This window comes from Oratosquilla oratoria, chromosome 44 (assembly GCF_046742065.1).
Source record: "Oratosquilla oratoria isolate Oo_2021 chromosome 44, ASM4674206v1, whole genome shotgun sequence".
Taxonomy (NCBI): Eukaryota; Metazoa; Arthropoda; class Malacostraca; order Stomatopoda; family Squillidae; genus Oratosquilla; species Oratosquilla oratoria.
This window is the reverse complement of record NC_134820.1, coordinates 30,341,681-30,357,823: the sequence shown is the minus strand read 5'-3', so window position 1 is coordinate 30,357,823 and position 16,143 is coordinate 30,341,681. Positions and strand designations below refer to the sequence as shown.

At 41.8% G+C, this 16,143-nt stretch overlaps 1 protein-coding gene across 2 annotated transcripts in view; it reads right to left on the bottom strand.

Moving 5' to 3' along the window:
- LOC143022418 (carbonic anhydrase-related protein 10-like) overlaps positions 1-15,449 on the bottom strand; it is a 902,084-nt gene extending 886,635 nt beyond the window's left edge. For both annotated transcript variants that reach the window (XM_076180601.1, XM_076180600.1), the window contains exon 1: positions 14,573-15,449. The gene's annotated coding sequence lies outside the window, so the exon portion shown is untranslated. The remainder of the gene's footprint in view (positions 1-14,572) is intronic.
- Positions 15,450-16,143: the final 694 nt, after the last annotated feature.

The window sequence follows — 16,143 nt, the reverse complement described above, 5'->3', positions numbered from 1 at the left end:
AATAAAAAAAAATCGAGTTATTATTTCCATTGGGAGGTCCTGGAACTCTCATCCTCCTAATAATCACCCCCCCTACACACACACACACACACATACGTGTCTATGGCTTGGACGTATGTGAAAGGAACCTACTTCCCTCCACCAACACGATATAAAATTGATATCCTTCGTTATTTTCTTTCAGGGGCGGACCTCTGCGGGCATTCTTTTTCTTCGACGACACTCCGAAATAAGAAGATGGAAAACAAGACGCCACGGAGCCGTGAAAAAAGGATTCAGGTACTCTAATACGAGATGAAAGTCTCAGGAGCCTAAGCTGAGGCACTTGACACTGAATACCCTCGGAAGACCACTTGTGAGCTCTCAGAGTTCAAAGCAAGGGACGCCACGACACCTCGACGATGGAAAGGGGGGAAAGTCAGAACACTTAAAGACTCTTTGTCACGATGCCGTGACATTAGAAGACTTCCAATGAATCAGAACACTTTGAGACTCTTTGTCACGATGCCGTGACATTACAAGACTTCCACTGAATCAGAACACTTTAAGACTTTGTCACGATGCCGTGATTTTACAAGACTTCCAAGGAATTGACTCAAGATAAGTTCTACAGGTCTCCGAGGCAAAGCGACATGACGTCATACAAGTACAAGAAAAGCTGAGAGGATGAGGAGGGAACAAGCGTTTAATTTTTTCCATTCCTTTGGTATTTCTGGCGCTCTTTGAAATATATATATATATATATATATATATATATATATATATATATATATATATATATATATATATGTATATATATATATATATTCTGGTTGAAATCAACTGCACTAGTTGCAAAAATATATCAGTTGGCATACACTGTGTATATTCTTTTGAGAGTCATGAATGACTACTTCCTGTCCCTCTCAGTTGCTAATAGGAAAGTATTCTCCAGATTAAAGAATACAGTCTTGAAGATTGTTAAAGCAACTAGTGCAGTTGATTTCAACCAGAATTGCCTTAGAGAAAACCTGTGCCCCAGAAATATATATATATATATATATATATATATATATATATATATATATATATATATATATATATATATATATATATATATATATATATTAAGAAGACCAGAACGTCATAATGCTCCCAAATCAAAACCGGCAGGACTGTGGCATCTTGAGGGTCTCAGATGAGCAAACACGACTCCCCCGGGACCTCCAAGTAGGTTGCGGCAGCTCCCAGAGCACCTACAGCAACCTACTTACCCTGACCAGAGTCCTTCCGAGTGAAATACGACCTCGAGACCACTTGAGTGCCCAAGAAGGCTGCATGACACCCCCGGGGGCTCCAAACTGGGTCTTCGTGTTGCTTTCGAAGTTACCAGGAGGACCTGAGGGAGGCTTCTGAATGAAATACGACCTCGAGAGCTCTGAAGTACCCAAGAAGTCTGCATGACACCCCGGGGGCTCCGAACTGGGTCCTCATGTTGCTCTCGAAGAAACCAGGAGGACCTGAGGGAGGCTTCTGAATGAAATACGACCTCGAGAGCTCTGGAGTGCCCAAGAAGTCTGCATGAGACCCCGGGGGCTCCGAACTGGGTCTTCGTGTTGCTTTCGAAGTTACCAGGAGGACCTGAGGGAAGCTTCCGAATGAAATACGACCTCGAGAGCTCTGGAGTGACCAAAAGAAGGCTACATGAGACCCCGGGGGCTCCGAACTGGGTCCTCATGTTGCTTTCGAAGTTACCAGGAGGACCTGAGGGAAGCTTCTGAATGAAATACGACATCGAGACCACTTGAGTGCCCAAGAAGTCTGCATGACACCCCCCGGGGGTCCGAACTGGGTCTTCGTGTTGCTTTCGAAGTTACCAGGAGGACCTGAGGGAAGCTTCCGAATGAAATACGACCTCGAGAGCTCTGGAGTGCCCAAGAAGTCTGCATGAGACCCCGGGGGTCCGAACTGGGTCCTCGTGTTGTTCTCGAAGTCACCAGGGGGACCTGAGGGAGGCTTCCAAGGGTCCGAAGGACGCCAACAAAGGGCAAGGGGAAGGACTCAACCAGTAAGGTTAATAGTCAGCACGAGCGTCAGAGAACGCAATGAAAATCAAACTGAGATCGGGGAATGAACATCTAGGTCGTGGTGGAGGGATTACGGGATATACTGGGTGAACGTTTGGGTGGATCTGGGGGAATTAGTGGATGAGAACTGGGGATGTGGGTTAATTGCTGGATGGGTGGAGGGGTGGAGGGGTGGAAGGGAGTGGAGGCACAACGGTTTGCAGTTGTGGAAATTAGCAACTTCTGTCCCGAGTGATATTTTTTGTTTCCGTTTTCTATGCCGCCAGGTTATTTCATTCACCCCAGTGGCATCCACTCACCACATCGGTATCAATGGGGTTTACGACTTTGCCCAATGGATCCCTTTCATACCGTGTAGTACTTTTCCCATTTCATTCTGGCTACAGTCCAGGTAGATCAATTTCCGTGATGGAGCTATGTCTCGCTTTTTCAGATATGACTAAGAGCTATGGCTTAAAGGGGAGCTACAGATGCACTGCGTGAATGTACAGTTGCCCACACTTATAAGTGCTGAAGTGGCTGATGTCTTAGTTGCGGAAAGAGGGAGTATGTAGACCGTAGATTACGGTACGAAGGATTCCTTTGAGACCTAAAGGATTTGTGCCTATCATATATGTTCATATATATATATATATACATATATACATGTTCATATACATGTACATGTTCATGTTTATGTACATGTATATGTTCGACGTAGAGATATGCGTTTACTACAGTTCTGCTAATGACGCCAGACACTGTAATGGTCACGACTGAAGACGACTGAAAGTTCTTCAACGCTTTGGTAAAATGTCGTGTTATCAATAAAGTCTTACTGAACGTGTGATCGAGACGTCATCTAGCAGTTTCAGTGAGAGAAGTAAACGGAAGACGTAAGAACATAAGAATGAAGGAGACTGTAAGAGACCATGAGGCCTACACTAGGCAGTTCCATGTCCATTCCCACCTGTCATCCCCATCCATGAAGTTACCTAACCATTTCTTAAAATAACTGTTAGTTTCAGCGCTCACTATATGGTTACTAAGTCTATTCCATTCGTTGACCACCCTATTAGTAAACCAATTCTTGCCTATTTCCTTCTTAAATCTAAATTTGTCCAATTTAAATCCATTACTGCGAGTCCTGCCCTGTTGTCTTAATATGATGACCTTGTTTGCGTCACCCTTTGATCCACTTGAACACCTCTATTAGATCACCCCGCACTCTGCGTCTTTCCAGAGAGTGTAAGTTAAGGTGCCTAAGCCTCTCTTCGTAAGGTAAATTTCTGAGCCCATATATCATTTTGGTCATTCTTCTCTGTACGGATTCTAATGAATTTGTTTATTATACAACATTATTCTTACGTCTCTGACATCAGACGGCCAAGGATCTTGTTGACTTAACTAAGTATAGTTGACCTAAGTAACCATTTAGTGAACGCTGAAACTATCATTGTTCTAAGAAACTGTTAGACAACTTTATGGGTAGAGATGACAGGTGGTAAGGGACATGGAACTGCCTAGTGTAGGCCTCATGGTCTCTTGCAGTCTCCTTCATTCTTATGTTCTTATGTTCTCTCTGTGCACAGGCACGTTGTCTTCAATGGTTCTTCCGAAAATAATTTAATTATTGAATAAACTTGCTTTTTTTTATTATTCATTTATTTATTATTATTGTATTTATTTATTTATTTATCTATCATTATTGTATTTATTTATTTATTTATTTATTTATTTATTTATTATTATTGTATTTATTTATCTATTTACTTATTTATTTATTTATTCATTTATCTATTATTATTGTATTCATTCATTTATTTATTTATTTATTTATTCATTTATTTATTTATCTATTTATTTATCTATTTATTTATCTATTTATTTATCTATTTATCTATTTATTTATTTATTTATTTTTCTATGGACGCATAAGAGAAGTCTGCGACGACCAAGGTCCCTCCCTCCTTACCACCAAACCTGGAACCTACCGTTTGGAACCAAATAAACAAACAAATTAATCAATAATAAAAAAACACACATAAAAACGAAAAATTGAATAGATAAATAAATAAATAAGGGGGTGTCTGTATTCAGACAACAACTGACGTAAATGTGTAGTTAGGACGACACAGAATTACGTCATACGACAATTTACCTAAACGCCTACGAAAGTCGTCTCCTGCAGGTATGTATGATCTGTACAAGCAATACTAAGTAGCACAAGCAGTACTAAGCACTACAAGCAGCACTAACGATCACATGATCAAACCTAAGCAGATTAGGCATCAGCATCCCTTTCACAATGTCTAATTACTGTCGAACCAATTAGCAATTAAGCGTCCTTACTATATATTAGTAATTATGGATTATTACATGGTACGGAGGGAACAGAAAATCCCTCGCCACAACATACGAGATTTCGAATTAGGCCCCCCTTCCGCACCGGGTGGTATTTTTTCTTTCTCTGTCGTCAGGTGATTTTATTCATCTCCGTGGCAATGGCACTCAGGAGCATGGCAGCCTTTACACATATTCTTATGGCTTTCACCAGACGATTTTATTCGTTTGAAGGTTGGTAGAACTTACATTGAAGGAGTTATGGGTTGTGTATTCAGAGAGAGAGAGAGAGAGAGAGAGAGAGAGAGAGAGAGAGAGAGAGAGAGAGAGAGAGAGAGAGAGAGAGAGAGAGAGAGAGAGAGAGAGAGAGAGAGAGAGAGAGAGAGATGTAGGGAGGGAAAGAGAGAGAGAGAGAGAGAGGTGGGTAGAGAGAGAGAGGCTGGGAGAGAGAGAGAGAGAGAGAGAGAGAGAGAGAGAGAGAGAGAGAGAGAGAGAGAGAGAGACAGAGAGAGAGACAGACAGAGAGAGAGACAGACAGAGAGAGAGAGAGAGAGAGAGAGAGAGAGAGACAGAGAGAGAGAGAGAAGCTTACTACCAAAAGCCAGATGTCTGACTGAAGAACTGCATTATGGTTTTTAACTATTTGACAGCTTGGCGCCAAACGATTCTATTCCTATTGGCGAGACCCCTCGACTCTAAGAGGTACTGACTCCTCAGTTTTATTCAAACTGCCGGCAGGCGATTTTATTCAGTTGAAGGAAGACCCCTTCCCCTCTCTCCTTGAAACGATTTTGATCGGTCCGTTCGCAGTAATAGAGTTGTTTATACATTGTCGTCAGGCGATTTTATTCAGTCAAGAGTCCATTTCTCTTCAGGGTAATCAATTCATATTTTACTTTTAGCATAAATTGTGTCACAGTGAAGAAGCGGACACGGAAACTCACGAAACAGATACTTCTCCTTACTGGAAATTTCTAGAATCGAGAAGTCTCCGTTATTCGAAACGAAAAGTTCCACAATGTATAAAATATTCCGGATACCAGAAGCGCTTTCTCCTTCCAAACATTACAATTCCGATTTTTTTTTTCTTTTTTAGAATGGATTTATTGTTCTTATATTTATGAGCATTAATCTGACATTTATCAGAACAGCAGACAAAAGATATTTGTTCAACGAAGCTTTAACCACTTTCGTACCGGGTTGTACTTTCCTTATAGGCCTTGTTGTCGCCAGCTGATTTTATTCATCTCCGTAGGATCCTCTAAATCCCCAATCTTACCGGAAGGTACTTGGTCATCTTTATTTTGGCAGCCACCACGTGATTTTATTCGTTTTCATCAGTGATTCTCAACTTGTGCATCCTGAACCAATAAGGAATCATACAGTTTCACAAATCGAAAACTAGTGGTACCTAGTGGATGCTTAGCGATTATATTCAGTGTTGAAGTGATCTAAAACAGACTTGGAAACAGCAAAGCATAAGTGTATGGAGCTTGAGAATATAGGCTGAGAACCTCTGGTTTACGTGATACCCCCTTGGTAGCCAAGTCCTTGTTGTCATCACCAGTGAAATTTTTTCCTTTCAATGGCCCGGTCACAGGACGATTTCATTCATTCCCCTCCCCCCCCCCTCTCCCGGTGTCAATAGTTTCAATGATTGAGCGTGCAGGCGAAAAAGGTCATGCACTTAATCACCTGCCTGAACACCCATTTTAAAGTCGAACATATGAACGAAGAAGGACGACACAGACGTGGGTGTTCAAGTGCGACAATATCGGCGGCAATAGAAGTAGTGACCATTTGTTCTTTCCTCTAGTAGCGTGATGGTCTCGCATTCGCTTAGGTGTGGGTTCGAATCCTGCACGTCTCACAATTCTCAGCAGTGACCGTTTCTTACCCCGGCAGCCCCCAAAGCGCATAAATAGGGCAAAGATGGCATGGCTTCGGTCGCAGTTAGGCAACTTCTGCCATAGACTCCTCACCTTTATTCCTCTTCTTCTTGTTTTGCTCTGTTCTTGGTGAGTGTCGTACCATGGAAAGATGGATCATCGTTCTGGCCGAAACCGGGCTATTCTATTCATATCCGCGGCGAGGAGAGTTCAGGCCAAACCACACTTGTTCGAGACGAAGAACAAGAACATGGAAAAACGTCAAAACAAACGTCCAATCAGGTGAACATATTCCAGTGATTCTCAATTTTTTTTTTTTTTTTTTTTTTTTTTTTTTTTTTTTTGCCATGTCCCACCTAATCACTGATGTCCCCCCCCCCATGTGGGGATATACAATTCTTATAATTTGAAAAATAAACTCCCTTCAGCTGAAAAAACATAAAACCTTGGTTTAAAACCACTCCACAAGAGCAAGGCATCAATGAAAAAAAAAAAAAAAAAAAAAAAAAAAATTGAATAAAATAAAAATAAAAATGAATTACCCAGACTTCCTCAGTTGCCCTCAATTGCCCCTTTAAAAAATCATATTGCCCCACCTGAAAAACCCAATTGCCCACCTGTGGGGAGTACGCCTCACGTTGAGAAGCACTGAAGTATCCTGTGGACGAACCAAGATCGTGGCATCGTTGGATATAAGTTTTTTTTTACAAAGGATTACAAAGGCGGAGCATGCCGACAGGAGACCTTTTGGTCCATATCTAGGTCAGATGCGAAAAAAAATCATAATAATAATAAAATAATAAGTAAAAACTATAATAATGTAAACAAAAACAAAAAGACATAAATAAATGTATAGGTATAGTTAAATAATAAACAAAGAGGTAAATAGTAAATAATAATAAATTGACATATAACTAATAATAAATGAAAATCAGACAGACAAATGATAAAAAAAAAAATTACTTAACGTTAAATAATAAACAAACAGGTAAATAGTAAACAATAATAAATTGACATATAACTAATAATAAATGAAAATCAGACAGACAAATGATAAGAAAAAAAAAAAAGAAATTACTTAACGTTCCGAGTTTCGTCCCAAGAAGGGTCTTCGTCGGTAAGTCTCTGTCTATGTGACTCTAGACCTCTCGAAGACCCAGAAGTAAATTAATATAAGAACATAAGAATAAAGGAGACTGCAAGAGACCATGAGGCCTACACTAGCAAGCTCCTTGTCCATGACCACCTGTCATCCCCGTCCATAAAGTTGTCTAACCGTTCCTTAAAACAACTGATAGTTTCAGCGTTCACTACTCCATGGCTACTAAGTCTATTCGACTCGTTGACCACCCTATTAGTAAACCAATTCTTGCCTATTTCCTTCTTAAATCTAAATTTGTCTAATTCAAATACATTACTGCGAGTCCTGCCCTGTTGTCTTAATATGATGACCTTGCTTGCGTCACCCTTGTTAAAGCCTTTGACCCACTTAAACACCTCTATTAGATCACCCAGCACTCAGTGTCTTTCCAGAGAGTGTAAGTTAAGGTGCCTAAGCCTTTCTTCGTAAGGTAAATTTCTGAGCCCATCTTGGTCATTCTCCTCTCTACAGATTCTAGTGAATTTATGTCCATTCTATAAGACGGAGATGATAACTGTACCGCATAGTCAAGGATGGCTCTAACTTATGTTAGATAGAGTTTGTGGGTAAGACGGAGAGACCCCGCAATCTGTGTCTTTCCAGAGAATGTAAGTTAAGGTGCCTAAGCCTCTCTTCGTAAGGTAAATTTCTGAGCCCATGATTCTAGTGAATTGATGTCCATTCTATAAGGCGTAGACCAAAATTGTACCGCATAGTCAAGGATGGGTGTAACTAACGTTATAAAGAGTTTGTGGATGAAACGGAGAGACCCGTGCAAAGCTCCTGGACCTCGAACTCGAAGAAGGAGGACTCGAACTAGGACAACCGAAGTCCGAAGATAAGACGGAAAGGATAACAGGTTAGGAAGGAAGGAGGAAGGAGGAAGGAGGAAGGAGGAAGGAGGAAGGAGGAAGGAGGAAGGATGACGAAGCCGAGAGAGCAAACAGAGAGAGGGAACACCCAGGTGGTTAAGGACGAGCGAGATGGTTCAATTTGTCAAGAAGTGGATGATTTGCACCAATTAAGGCAGTCGAGGTTTGAGAGGATGGGGTAGGGTAGGGTAGGGTAGGGTAGGGGAGGATAGGTTAGGGTATAAGTTAGGGCAGGTTAGGGTAGAGTAGGTTAAGGGACAGTATAGTAAGGTAGGTTAAGGTAAGGCAGAGAAAGGTGGGGTAAAGTAAGGAAGGGAAGGGTGAGATAGGGTAAGGTAGGGTAGGATAGGATAGGTTAAGGTATAAGATAAGGCAGGTTAGGGTAGAGTAGGTGAAGGGACAGTAAGGTCGGGTAGGTTAAGGTAATCCAGAGTAAGGTGGGGTAAAGTAAGGAAGGGAAGGGTGAGATAGGTTAAGGAAGGGCAGGTAAGGGTAGAATAGGTAAAAGGACAGTAAGGTAAGGTAGGTTAAGGTAACCCAGAGTAAGGTGTGTGTGTGTGTATAGGGTAAGGTAGGGTAGGGAAGCGTAGGGCAGAGTAAGATTGGTGCAGGGTGGAGTAGGTTAATGGAAGGCAATATTTCTTAACTTTTTTCAACCCCCCATCACCCATAGTAAGGCCTAAGGTAACATATCACCTCTGACATACAGTTACAGGGAAATACAGTTTTTGTAATAAAAAACCCTTTCGAACCCCTCCTGGGGTAGATAGCAACCCCAGGATAAGAACTATGGTGTAGAAACATAAGGTGGGGTGGGTTAGGGTATAGGGTAGATTAGGGTAGATTAAAGTGTTGTGTCGAGTATGGTAAATTACAGCCAGGTAGATTAGGGTATAGGGAAGGGAAAGTGGGTGTAGGAAATGGTAGGGGTAGGTAGATTAGGGTAGATTACATTACTGGGTCGAGTATGGTAAATTAGAGCCAGGTAGATTAGGGTAGATCGAAGTATTGGGTCGAGTATGGTCAATTAGAGACAGATAGATCAGGGTATAGGGGAAGGGAATGGGAGTGTAGGAAATAGTAGGGGTAGGTAGATTAGAGTAGATTAAAGTATTGGGTCGAGTATGGTAAATTAAAGCCAGATAGGTTAGAGTACAGGGAAGGGAAAGGAGTGTAGGAAAGGATAGGGGTAGGTAGATTAGGGTAAATTAGAAAATAAAACGTTAAAAGATGAAGAAACGAGTATTTAGAGTGAATATGAGAAAAGAGAGCAAAAGAGAGCAAAACGAGAGCAAAAAGAGAGCAAAAAAGAGCAAAAAGAGAATAAAGGATGGATATTAAACTAATTATGGTATATGTGAGATCACCAAGCATCCACGGTGTCTCTGAGCAAGCTCCCAGGTAGACGCCTTTCCCGTTCCAAACAGCACTTGACAGGTTTGATCAACTTGTCCTAGGCCATGAGCTCTTTGAACGTCCATTTCGTCTCCTCCATCGAGAGTTGTCTCTTGAAGTGGCGACCTTGTCAGTATGATCAGCATCAGGGAAACGAGCCACATGATGCCCACATGGACTGAGTTGACCTTCGCAAATTATACTGGTAATTGACCCAGACTGAGTCTCGGAGTATAGTCTCTGGTTTGATACGAACTCATTCCAACGATTCTTCGTGATTCTTCGGATGCATTTAGTACCAAAGACATCGAGACTCCTCTTCGAGTCAGCATTCAATGTTCATATCTCACAGCCGTACAGAAGAACAATGAGCACAAGTGACATGAAGTTTCGAATCTTAGTAAATAACGACAACGCCATATACTCTGATTAAGAGTCCATAATACAGTGGGCAATGTCAATCCTACGAAGTACTTCCTGATGTGACCCAAGACTCACGTATTACACTTCCAAGGTATGTGAAGCTTTCCGGGACCTCAGTGTCCTCGTCACATGCATGGACAGACTGGACTCTGTCATCCAGTAAGCTTTCAAACTCCTGGATCTTGGTCTTGATCCAGGAGACCTCAAGACCAATCGGTCTTTCTTCCCTGTGCAGTGACTCGAGGACTGGACTATGTTATTCAGTAAACCCTCAAACCTCTGGACCTTGGTCTTGGCCCAGGAGACCTCAAGACCAATCTGTCTCTTCCCTGTGCAGTGACTCGAGGACTGCAACCAGGACCTTCAAAGACTCCACAAAAAAGGACAGCATCATCAACAAACACAAGGTCAGTGACCTTGGTGTTCCCGATACATGAGCGGAACAACATTGATCGACAATTCTGTCTAATATGCAGTTTATGCAGGTGTTGAAATGTGTTGGGGTGAGGATACATCCTTGCTTTACTCCTAAATGGACAGGAGAGGAGTTAAACACGCTTCCTCCATAATTTACGGCATTCTCTGTCCCAGAGTATAAGCCAGATATAAAGTCAATAATCTATGCAGGAATCCTACGGATCGGCAGGAGATCGCAGAGCACTACACGATGCACCGTGTCAAACGCCTCCTTGAGATCAATATAACTTGCAAGAAATCCCTGTTTAAACCCACTTCAGCGCTTCACAAGAAAACAAAGCGCTAGGATCCGATCAGTTGCTGATATACCTGGCGTGAATCCAGGCTGTTTAGGCCTCTGAGACTTTACCAGATGTGAACAAACCAATGTTAGCAATGGATGGACAAGCACCTTACCTGGCACACTGAGCAGTGTATTGCCACGGTAGTTGTTCCAGTCCTGATGGTTCCCTTTCCCTTTCCAGACCTGGACGATCAGACCCTTTTTCCAGTCAGAAGAAATGATACCTGACTGCCAGACAGCAGACACTACTGCATGTAACCCGTGGATCATGGCCTCACCTCCAGCTTTCAGCAACTCCGCACTGACATTGCAGATGCCGGCTGCCTTTCCACCCTTCAACTTACAGCCTTTTTTTACCTCTGTCAGGGAGAGTGGAGTTCGGCTATCAGTGGATCAGGAACCTACACCCGAACATCTTCAAGGAGAATTTGTCCACTTGGAGAGTCACCCATGAGATTACCTGACGCAAACACAGTCATCACCTTTGTCCAAAAGCCTCTTACAAAAGAAAATAAACAAACGAAAATAACAAAAAAATGCAATGACCACGAAGTGCATGTTTAATATATACTCCCCCGAGCAAATATGATTTAATATCTCACCACAGTTCCAGTGGAATTATATATTAAAAATTACATATAAAGCCACACATAAGCTTGCTTACATACATTTGCACATACGTGTACACACTTGCATATGTACACATGCGCATATGCATGTTACTAAACATGTACACACAAATACATGTATACATACACAAACACACGCTCACACACAAAAGCGAAGCTTTTTCAATGGCCGTCGACAAGGTAACTCCCAGAATAGATTCCGTTCTATCTGAACTCCAGACGATTTCACTCGGACGTGGAATTACACCCAGAAAGAAAACGGGATGTGGACGGAAGCACCATTTTCTCTCGTTCTTCTAATTAAGCAGAATAAAATTGCCTGACGACGACCAAACTAGAACATAGAGAAGACGTCACCTGTCCCAAGGGAATATGAGGATAAAAAATAAAATAAATAAAAATAGATAAGAGAGTGTGTCTCATTGTATAGGCAACAGGAAGCGATCTATTCTCATGGATTTGGAACAAGAGGAGCCACCAAGCCGAAGTGTGACTCGTCCATCGCTTCACCCTCACACACATATTACAACCAGCAGAAAATCGTTATCTTCATATGGGAAGAGTCCCACGAGTTCCACGATAATATGGGCGCACACAAGCACACACACACACACACACACACACACACACACACACACACACACACACACACACACACAAACACACACACACAATATATATATTATATATATATATATATATGTGTGTGTGTGTGTGTGTGTGTGTGTGTGTGTGTGTGTGTGTGTGTGTGTGTGTGTGTGTGTGTGGGTGGGTGGATGGGTGTGTGTGTGGGTGTACATATATATATATATATGTGTATGTATATATATATATATATATATACATACATATATATATATATATAATATATATATATGTATATGTATGAATGTATACGCATTGTATGTGCATGTATGTATTTACGTGTGTGTGTGTGTGTGTGTGTGTGTGTGTGTGTGTGTGTGTGTGTGTGTGTGTGTGTGTGTGTGTGTGTGTGTGTGTGTGTGTGTGTGCCTGTATGCCCCAAAGGTCTTCTCTTTTAACCACGAACCCTTTCGTTCCTGTTGGGTATTTTACTCGAGGCAGTCCTTCCATACCCGGCGGTACTTTATCCTTCGGTCTGACTGGCGCCAGGCGATTTTATTTGTCCCTGTGGCATTTCTTCGGTCATGTGAGGTTGAGGCCCGAGTTCGGCACCACTGGGCCATGATCTCATTACCTTACCATTACCATTGGCGCCAACAAAGAACAAATGGTCATTCCTGGCGCCACCAAAGTACAAATGGTCGTCACTTTGGCACCACCAAAGTACAAATGGTCGTCACTTTGGCGCCACCAAAGTACAAATGGTCGTCACTTTGGCGCCACCAAAGTACAAATGGTCGTCACTTTGGCACCACCAAAGTACAAATGGTCATTCCTGGCGCCACCAAAGTACAAATGGTCGTCACTTTGGCACCACCAAAGTACAAATGGTCGTCACTTTGGCTCCACCAAAGTACAAATGATCGTCACTTTGGCACCACCAAAGAACAAATGGTCATTCTTGGCTCCACCAAAGTACAAATGATCGTCACTTTGGCACCACCAAAGTACAAATGGTCGTCACTTTGGCACCACCAAAGTACAAATGGTCGTCACTTTGGCACCACCAAAGTACAAATGGTCGTCACTTTGGCACCACCAAAGTACAAATGGTCATTCTTGGCGCCACCAAAGTACAAATGGTCGTCACTTTGGCACCACCAAAGTACAAATGGTCGTCACTTTGGCACCACCAAAGTACAAATGGTCATTCTTGGCGCCACCAAAGTACAAATGGTCGTCACTTTGGCACCACCAAAGTACAAATGGTCATTCTTGGCGCCATCAAAGTACAAACGGTCGTCACCTTGGTGTCATACCATCGACTTTAAAAAAGGAAAACGCAACGAATCGTGTGTAGGTTCTATCGTAGGGAATGGAGTCTTTGCAAAGGCACACAAACAACACGTTCGTTTACTCAGACCCTGATGACGTGTCGAAACGTGATGCAAACAACCACAGCTATGCCTGCACTGACTCGACCCCCCAGCTCTCCTTATCTATTGACAATATTGAAGTAATTTGATAAATATTGACCATGTCGATACACTAAGTAACCTAGAAAGACAGTTTTTTTTTTTCGAAAGCCTCATCAGACGTTTTGGACTTCAATATCTATTGACAATATTGAAGTAATTTTATCAATACTAGCCGTGTCGATGTAACACTAAGTATACTAGAAAAACATTTAAGAGTTTTTTTTTTTTTTACCGAAAATTTTACCGAAAACTTCATGATAGGTCTTGTTTGTTAATGACAGGAATATTGACAATATAATCATCAGTAATACACACTGACCCTGTGAGCACTTTCCACCGCAGTATGCCCAAACTGCACAAATGCAGTTGGTTGTGCATCATACGTATTATACTTTTTGCATTACGTGATGTTTTATGTGTCACAAGGATGAGTTTTCCGCTCCAAGTATCAAGTACAAAGGCTGAGCATGCCGACAGGAGACCTTTTGGTCCATAACTAGGTCGGATACGAAAAAATTAAAATAATGATGAATAAATAAATAAAGGAAAATTATGTTATGAATAATAACAAATTGAATAAATGAATAAATTGATTAATTAATAGATAAATAAATAGGTAAAGTTAAATAACAAACAAACAGGTAAATGGTAAATGATGATAAATTGACAGATAACTAAAAATAAATCATAATGAAGCAATCAATAATAAACAAACAAATAAAAAACAAATAAACAAATAATTTAAAATAAATAGGAGGCATTACAGCATCTTGTTTAAGTGTTTATCTAAATGAATCTCAAAGCTTCGAACTGAACTACATTGCACTGTCTCTGCGGGAAGTTTATTCCATTCATTAACTACACGGTTGGCGAAGTTGTTTCTACCCACTTCCAAATTAAATCTATTTCCTGGCAGTTTGAGACCATTAATTCTTGTTTTGTTTTTGAATGATGGTGGGGGGTGGGGGTGAGGGATGGGTGAGGTTTAAGAAGACGATTGAGCCTCACCTACCTGCCACGGGTCAACGCAATGGCGCCGTCGGTCGAATAGTAATTCCTGTTCCCCTTGAGCACCATTACGAGGAGGTGACGTCTGTCCATCAGCATCGTTGTCTTCCGTGCTGTCATCAGAAAGGAAGAGGAGGAGGAGGAGGAGGAGGAAGAGGAGGAGGAGGAAACCGGTAACACGAACAATCCATTTATTTGGTCACATTAATTTCGTCATTTTCAAAGGTTCCACGACATCACTGTGACTTTTACCTGTTTCCTTTTTCCTCCCAAATCTTCTCCACCTCAAAATCTTTCTGGTGTGTTTGTTTTTACGTTGGCGACAGATTTAACCATTGTATTTGGTGAATACACGGCAATTGGGTTCTTGCCCCTTCCGGCGTCTGAACCCAGGAAACACAATGATACAGCACGAGTGCATTAAGCCAGAAACCCGAACTTGATTCCAAGAATTCACAACACTACAGGACAAGTATAAACAGCACTGGAGTCTGCTACTCTTCGTGTCTACCTAACGACCACCTGGCGGGGACAACCGCCTCCATTAACGCTAACGAGGAGACAGTTAGGTCGAGCATCAACGCCGCAAGCACATCAACCCAAGCATAATCAAATTTGATACAATTGAGAGTAAATGGCACCGGCAATTGCACGTGGGTTTACACAAATTACTTTTAACCGTATTGTTTTAATTATCCAAATTATATTCTATTTCCCTGGTAGGGGAGAAGTTAACGTGGCAAGGGCACTGCCTGACGTCTATTATGCACATGATTTCGAAGAAGGATCAACTGTTCGGCTACTTGGTGGGAACCGCGAGCGAGCAAACGGCTGAGTGGCGAGAGCGACGGCAACACACACCTTCACGCTACGGAGTCTGGCCCGACACTGAGTTCGGTGTGTGATTGGGCGAGCTTTTATGTGAGTGCAGGAGAGCCGGGACGATATCTTTCAATGGCAACAATTTTTTTCGTATTATTTTTTCTTTCTTTCTTTTTTACTCATACTTGCTCAGGACCCGAAGTAAATCAAAGAGCATTACTTGGCTTAAAGAAGAACGTTTGTTTAGAGGGAATGATATGACGACGTTTTAGTAATTAACGTTATTAACGAGGGCGATAATTGGCGGGGAATATACTGAGCTTGAAAAGTTTTCGTAGCATTTGTGAGATAGTCGCTCTTGCTGTTGTTTACTGAGCTCAAATGAGTAAAGACTACACATACCTCGGTGAAAGTTAAAGGGAATAAATAGTCAGGTGAATAAGTAATTGAATAAACAAAATACCATCAGAATCACTATCAGAGACAATGAAGCTCATAAAGGTCTTGTAAGAGGCCGGTAGTTGTACGAATGGTAATCAGGTGAAATACATGCTGTCAACAAGTCAAGATTCGACGCCTACTGTTGTTATAAACAAAGATCGGAAGGCAGAAGGCGTCGAATCTTGACTTGTTATATCAGCATGTATTTCACCTGATTACCATTCGTACAACTACCGGCCTCTTACAGTCTACAGAATGCGCGCCAGATACCAGCGCCATCTGTTGGGACCAGCTGCTCCACAAAATATTTCG